The 7,051-nt window shown below is 38.4% G+C and overlaps 1 non-coding gene across 1 annotated transcript; it reads right to left on the minus strand.

Moving 5' to 3' along the window:
- Window positions 1–6,379: 6,379 nt before the first annotated feature.
- On the minus strand, window positions 6,380–6,565 carry LOC115872612. Its single transcript, XR_004047951.1, has one exon. It is a non-coding gene; the product is annotated as a U2 spliceosomal RNA (small nuclear RNA).
- Between the last annotated feature and the right edge of the window lie 486 nt (window positions 6,566–7,051).

Genomic DNA, 7,051 nt, shown 5'->3' on the forward strand with positions numbered 1-7,051 from the left:
TTCTCTTAAATTGGCCATACCAAAAAACAAGGTTCAAGTGAAACTACTTTTATAAAAAAATTCACTGTGACCAGAGAAAACCTTCCCAGGCAACTCCACGGGGCACACTAACTCAGAGCAAGTTGCTTGATGCTCACCTAGTGGGAAAAATGCTTACTACTGAAACTTCGCTCTGCCCAGCACAATTCTGCTTTTGGTGGATACCCTCTCATATACTATAAATAATCAGGACATTAGACTTAGTATTTTAGAGATGCACAGCATCCCTCATAGAACACGTCAGAAGGATTCAATTTGGAACTCTGTATTAGTCTGGGTACTTTAGAGAAACAAATCCACAGAAACGCATGTAAAAGAAAGAGTTTTATATAAAGGTTAACTGTGCATCAAGAAAACATCCCAACCCAGTGCTGCCCAAGCCCACAAGTCCAACATTAACCCATATGTCCAACAGCAGTCCACAAAGTCCTCCTCCATCTCATAAAGCAGACGCCATGATGCTGACTGCAGGAGGAAAGCCAAGTCAGTGAACATGTAAACATCTCAGCGCTGGCAGGGTTCTCCACACAGATGCTCCAGCACCCAGGGCTGCATCGGGGTAGGTCCATGTGGCTTCTTCTTGGGGATGTCTTGCAGGAAGTCAGCCTTACAAGCTGAAGCAGGGAACTGTTAAGGCAGCTGCACTCTGGTGCGACCATCACAAAGCAAGACACCCGAGAACTGGAAAGGCAAGTTTCACCGAGCCATTTATCCCTCTGCCCTTCAATTAATCCCACATATGTTTATCAGACAGGTTGGCCCAATAAACTAACTAACTCAAACTCCTACTAAGCAAACTGGACTTTATCTTAAACACACTGGTAGCAGTTGAGAGAAACAGAAATACTCTTATGTGCCTAAAACTGAAATGACTCTCTTTGCCTTTGTAAAAGAGCATTACTGAAAGTTTTACCCTATCTCCTTCAAAGTATGTGTAAATAGTGCCCACTATGTATAAGACATTAATCTGTACAAATCAACAATCCATGTATTTTAGACTAAAACATTGACTTGTATGTGTATACTTTCTTTTTCTTGGCCAGTGTTTTAAATTCTATTCCGATAGCTAAATTAATGGTAATATTAATAGAACTACCATATGCAACATGGGGATAATTTGTAATGTCCTTTGATAAAATAATAATGATGCATTTAACGAGAACCAAAGACATATATAAGCCATAGATCTATAAGTAGATTTTGAGCTTACAATAGTAGGCTCCATCTAAGAATGGCTAGTTCTTATGATATGGCTCTACTTAATACCTCTCCCCATGAAATGATGACTGTACTAAAGTGTAGTGAGGAAAGCAGATGGTGTTGGATATCAGAAAAAAAAAAGTGTCTGGGCCCTAAAAAGCTTATCTTACAACAAGCAGCCATCTAAATGAAGTGTTGGCTAATTCCACACAGAAAGCACACCGGCATGTGTAATCTAAGAATTGTAAATAATAAAATCCAAACACAGAAGGGTATGTGGCATTAGAACTTAAATTCTGAACACCCTGTTTGCAGAAGGCTGCAGATAACAGTGAAAACACAAAAATCCATTTGCAGGGTCTCCTGTTCAGAGTAAGCCTCAGGTGAACCCCCTCTGACTACGGACCGGAGATGGAAAAGGCCTTGCTACCAGAGTCCATTGCAGGATGGATGAGCGCAGTCGGAGTTAGGGCAAAATGAGACATATTGTCGGTGAGCCCCTTGTGACCCAATGGATAGTTGCTCCAGCTTTTGAATATTTTCTGCTTTGTTGTCGATTGAGATTTTTCTTTGATTCATTATGTCATTCTTGGCCCATTTGCTCATATTGTCTTGATTATGTAAGCTTTCTGTATATGAAACCCAGATTAGATAAACCTATAGGAAGAACACTGGACTGATAGATTCAAAGGGACATCACAGGGGAGGCTTACAGGAAATGGAGAGCTAACAACAGGTACAAGGAAGAAGAAATATCTTGGAATTGATTGTAGTGATGATGGCACAATTCCTATGAATGTTATTGAGCTATTGAAATTTATTGTGATGTGGATGAAGTTATTAAAATATTAAACTTATTAAATAAAAAATAAGGCATAAAATAATGATGAAAATGTTCTGAAATTTATTGTGGTGATGATTACACAAATCTTTTTAATATGTTTAAAATTGAATTATATTATATGTGAATTCTATTTTAACAAAACTGTTAAGTTTTCTCCATCATATGAAAGCAACTTAAAAATACCATACCATGCTATTAGTTATATGCCTCTCCTACAAAAAGTACAGCCTGGTCTATTAAAAAAAAATATTGGGAGACCGGACTAAAAGATTGCATGTCCTGAAAATAAGTGCTTACTCTTGTCTTGGGGTTTATCCTTATGGTAGCGGTCTCTTACAATTTTAGTTCTTTTATTGTGAGTGACTAACTTCACTGAGCATAATGGCTTTCAGATCTATTCATATCATGAGTGTTTCGGGATTTCACCAGCATTTTTAGGGATACACAATATTGCATTGCGCTTATGTTCCAGAATTTCTCTATTCATTATTTTACTGATGGATGCTTGAGCTGCTTCTAACTTCTTGCTATTGTCAACTGTGCTGCAGTGAACACAGGAGAGCATCCATCTTTTTGCGTTGTGTTTCTTAGTTCTTTGGAGTCAGAGCCAATGACCTACTCTTAAAAAAATTATCCAGCCTTATTACTGCATATGAATTCCCACAAAGAGTAGTTTTTCTATTTTACTTTAGTTTGGTTTATTTTATATATATACACACAATTATCCAGCATTATTACTGCATATGAACTCCCACAAAGAGTAGTTTTTCTATTTTACTTTAGTTTGGTTTGATATATATACAATTAAATTATCCAGAATTGAATATATGTTTTAGTGTCAACAATTAAGTGGGAAATGATGAAACGGAACAATGTGAAAGAAGACTTCAAAAAATTTGTCTTTGCCTTCTCCCTGCCACTGAGTTGATTCCAACTCATAGAACTGCCCTTGTGGGATTCTGAGCCTGTAAGTGTTTATGGGAATAGAAAGCCTCATCTTCCTCCCGCAGAGGGGCTGGTGGTTTTGAACTGCTGACTTTGTGCTTAGCAGCACATCATATAACCCATTATCCACCAGAGATCCTTCTTTGCGTTCTAGGGCCTTATAAATTATTGGACAAGTGTATGATAAATACAAGTTTCATATTATTCTTGGTTATATCAAGGCACTCTGGTGGCATTGTTGGGTATGTATTGAATTGTTAACAACAAGATCTGCAGAAAGATAAATATTTTCAGTCTAGCAAACCCTATGTGAGGTTGCTATGAACCAGAATCAACTCATAACACCCCCTTTCCGTCAGAAATTCTGATGGTGTAGTGGTAACAGATCGGGCTGCAAATTGCTAGGTCAGAAGTTCCAAACAATCAGCTGCTCTGTAGGGCAAAGACAGGGTTTTCTACTCCTATGAAGCATTACAGCCATGAAATTCCACAGGGAAAGTTTTACCCTGTCCTATAGGCTTGCTGAGTTGGAATCAACTGATGGCAATGACCGATATCAGTTATCACAAAATGCCAAAGAAGGGCACAAATGGTAATGGGCATGAATTAAGACGTGGGTGACCATAACTAGACAATTGCATTAGAAGACAATTTTTAAGCAATAGAAATGGATGTGTTAAGGGAGATAGCAAGACCCTATGGGTAGAAGGGACATTATGAGTAAACAAACAAAATTACAAGAATGGGTGCTACGCTAGGCTGTATCAACTGGAAAAGACAGGATGGTGCCATTGTACATAAACCTGAGGTATGTAGCTGAAATGTTTTATAAAAACCAAACCAAACTCCGTGCCATTGGGTCAATCCTGACTCATACCTACCTCCAGTAGATTTTTGAGACTAACTGTTTACAGTAGAACGCCATGCCTTTCTCCAGCAGAGCTGCTGGTGGTTTTGAACCATGTGGATCACAACCCAATGAATAATCACTACACCCTCAGGGTTCCACGTGATGTTTTATACAAGATGGAGAAAAAATAGACTTTTTTGTACAAATTTCAGGAAGCCTATGTGAGCAATTTTATATTTTGGGAAGAAAACGCTGATGGTATGGAGAATGGGACCAACAGCAGGAAGCCATATGTAAGAATCGATGTAGTTTTCTAACATTGGACGAGATGGCCCCAAGTACAAACTAGACACCAGTGTTTCCCAAAGTGAGCAAGAATGCCCCTCTGTGAGGCAACTGCTCAATCCAAGGAGACTGCCAAAACAGATACCTGCAATTTATCCTGGATTATGGGCTATAGTACAGTTTTTGTTTTGTGTTCATTGCTAGAGGGGAGCTGAGCAACATTCTTTCTGATAAAGGGGGGGTGGTAGGTCAATTAAGTTTGTGAAGCTGTCTTATGCAGAGATACAACAGGGATTTAATTTACATGAAAGGATCTTGCTTAGAAAGAGTAATGGTGGTGTGGGGAAGGGGGCATACTGAGCAACTGTTGTCAGAGGTTTAGGCGGAAAACATGAAGAGTGGTGAATTATGGAAGACAAGAGAAGGGAGAGTCTTCAAGAGTAAAAGTGAGCCCCAATGCCAATATGAAGACCAACGCAGAACTATTACATTCGTGCATTTGGAGGTCAGAATTGGATGTTTTATAGACGTTTCGATGGAAGAATAAGGGCAATCAGATGAGGACATCGGTAAAAACAAGAAAACACACGCACACACACACACACACACATATATATATCTTAATTCTTGCATTTGTATAATCATCATACAGACAGAGATTCTTGTCAAGCTATTACTAAAGAAATAATTGTGATGTGAATTACCTGTCTTACAAAGAGCATTTTAAGTAGGTATGATGAGACATTTATTGTGTTTTAATTAAACAACTGATTTGCAGGGAAGCGTTGTGGAGGCATATTCAGCTTAGAAGAGTAAAACTCCATTGCTTTTTAAGTATGTCAAAGTTACATAAGCAGTGAAACCAAATGAACCAACAGAAATCTCTAGGAATGCTAAAGGGCATATTGTCAACACTTGCTGCAACTTCAGCACCAATCAAAAGTCCCTATGTACCCTATGTCCAGGCAGAGCAATTAAACTACTGTGTCCTGGGTTCGCACTCACTCCCTCACACACTCACTACCATCAATCAATTCCAACTGTGTCTCTGGTTTTCTGAGACTATCTTTTGAGGGGAGTAGGAAGCCTCATCTTTCTTTGACAGAGTCGGCTGGTGGTTTACATCAATTGACCTTGCGGTTAGCAGCCCATGGTATAACCCACTACATGACAGTAGTAACATAATGAGTTACTGGTTGGGCTTCTCTCCGTAAGGTCAGCAATTCAAAACTACCAGCCACTCTTTGGAAGAAACACGAGGCATTCTACTCCAGTCTGGAGAAGTTCTATTCTGTTCCAAATGTCACTGTGAAATGGAATTGACTCAATAGGAGTGAGTTTTGTTTGGACGATTTGGAGGTTGAGAGTGCAGACTATTTATACATGTCCACAAGGCATTGCACAAGGGATGCACTTTCCACTTTACCACAATTGCATTCTTCTTTCTTCATGGACTCCATGACAGTGAATTTGGGTTTGTTTTATTTTGCTTGCAGAACTGTGTGATCTATGTGACAAAGCTGACAGGATTTTTATGTCACTGAAAGATATATTAGCATTAAATCAGTATATTACGTCAATGATTAAGGAAATGAAATCATGTGTAATTCCAGTGAAAAGTAAATTTCTGATAAAAAGAAGATAATCAATGAACTCTGCATTATTCTGCTGTTAAGAGCTGAAAAGTCACTGCTATGGAGTGGATTCTGACTCATCATGACTCCATAGGACAGGGTAGAAGACTGTCATGCTTTACGGAAGCTGAAAGCCTGGTCTTTCTCCTGTGGAGCAGATGGTGGCTTATTACTGATGACCTTCCGGTTAGCAGCTGGAAGAGTAACCACTATGTCACCAGGGCTCCCTGCTGTCAATATTAGTGATATATGCCAACTATTTCAAGATATCAATACTAACTTAAGACACACTATAAATATAAGGGGGGATGTCTGTGTATGTATATCTGTGTATATGTGTGTGTGGAAAAAAACGAAAGATGCGCTTTCATCCTCGACAGCAGAATGATGATAAAAAATAATAAAATTGAAATTCTCAGAAACATGATAGCCCTGTTATTTGAGATTATGAAGATAAACACTAAAAGAAATAGCTGAAAAAGATGAAAAAGTCCTCTGTGGAGTCAGATAGGGGATTTGAGATAGGGATGAGAAAGAAAGAAGACCACAATTATTTTTTTAATGTATGGCTCACAGAACTATTGGGTTTTCAAATTATGTAAATATATATGTATTTTTTTGTGTGGAGTGGACGGAGCAAGTTCCTATTCCATCTCCTAATTCCAAAAATCTATTTCATATATTGTCCTCGGATAGAGGACGTATCAGATATTAAACTGATAAGAAGAGATACTACACTTGATCTTAGCCAAAAGGCCGAGAAGCGATAAATTATGTAAATATATTAATTAACTGAAAAACACAACTCTTTAATGCAAAGTATAAAAAATAGTGAATTTTGCATTTCTTTTGTTTCTTCCATAGATAGATTTGTCTGAGTTCTCTAGAGAAACAAAACCATTGTTATTTATATGTGTTTATATATAAATACATTTTTATCACGAAAATGGCTCACACATATGTCAAAGCAGTCAAGTCCAAGTTCAGACAGATACCAAGTCAATGGGTCAGCTTTTAAACTGGTGACTTCTCCTGCTTCACGTAGATGCAGAGGCTGATGAGTCCAAGATTGGCAGGAGGCAATAGGCTGGTGACTAAAATGAAAATAAATCCAAGGTTGGTAGGTCACATGTCAGGCTACTGAAGACTACCAGGATAGGCAGGCAATATGGCAGACCAAATAACTGGAGGTTGATGAGTCAGATTCAGAGTCCAAATGCAGCAAGAATCAAGCAAGTTTTCCACAGCTTTTCT

Source organism: Echinops telfairi, unplaced genomic scaffold, assembly GCF_000313985.2.
Source record: "Echinops telfairi isolate 266 unplaced genomic scaffold, ASM31398v2 ScPeMD7_7427;HRSCAF=8465, whole genome shotgun sequence".
In the NCBI taxonomy this organism is placed as follows: domain Eukaryota; kingdom Metazoa; phylum Chordata; class Mammalia; order Afrosoricida; family Tenrecidae; genus Echinops; species Echinops telfairi.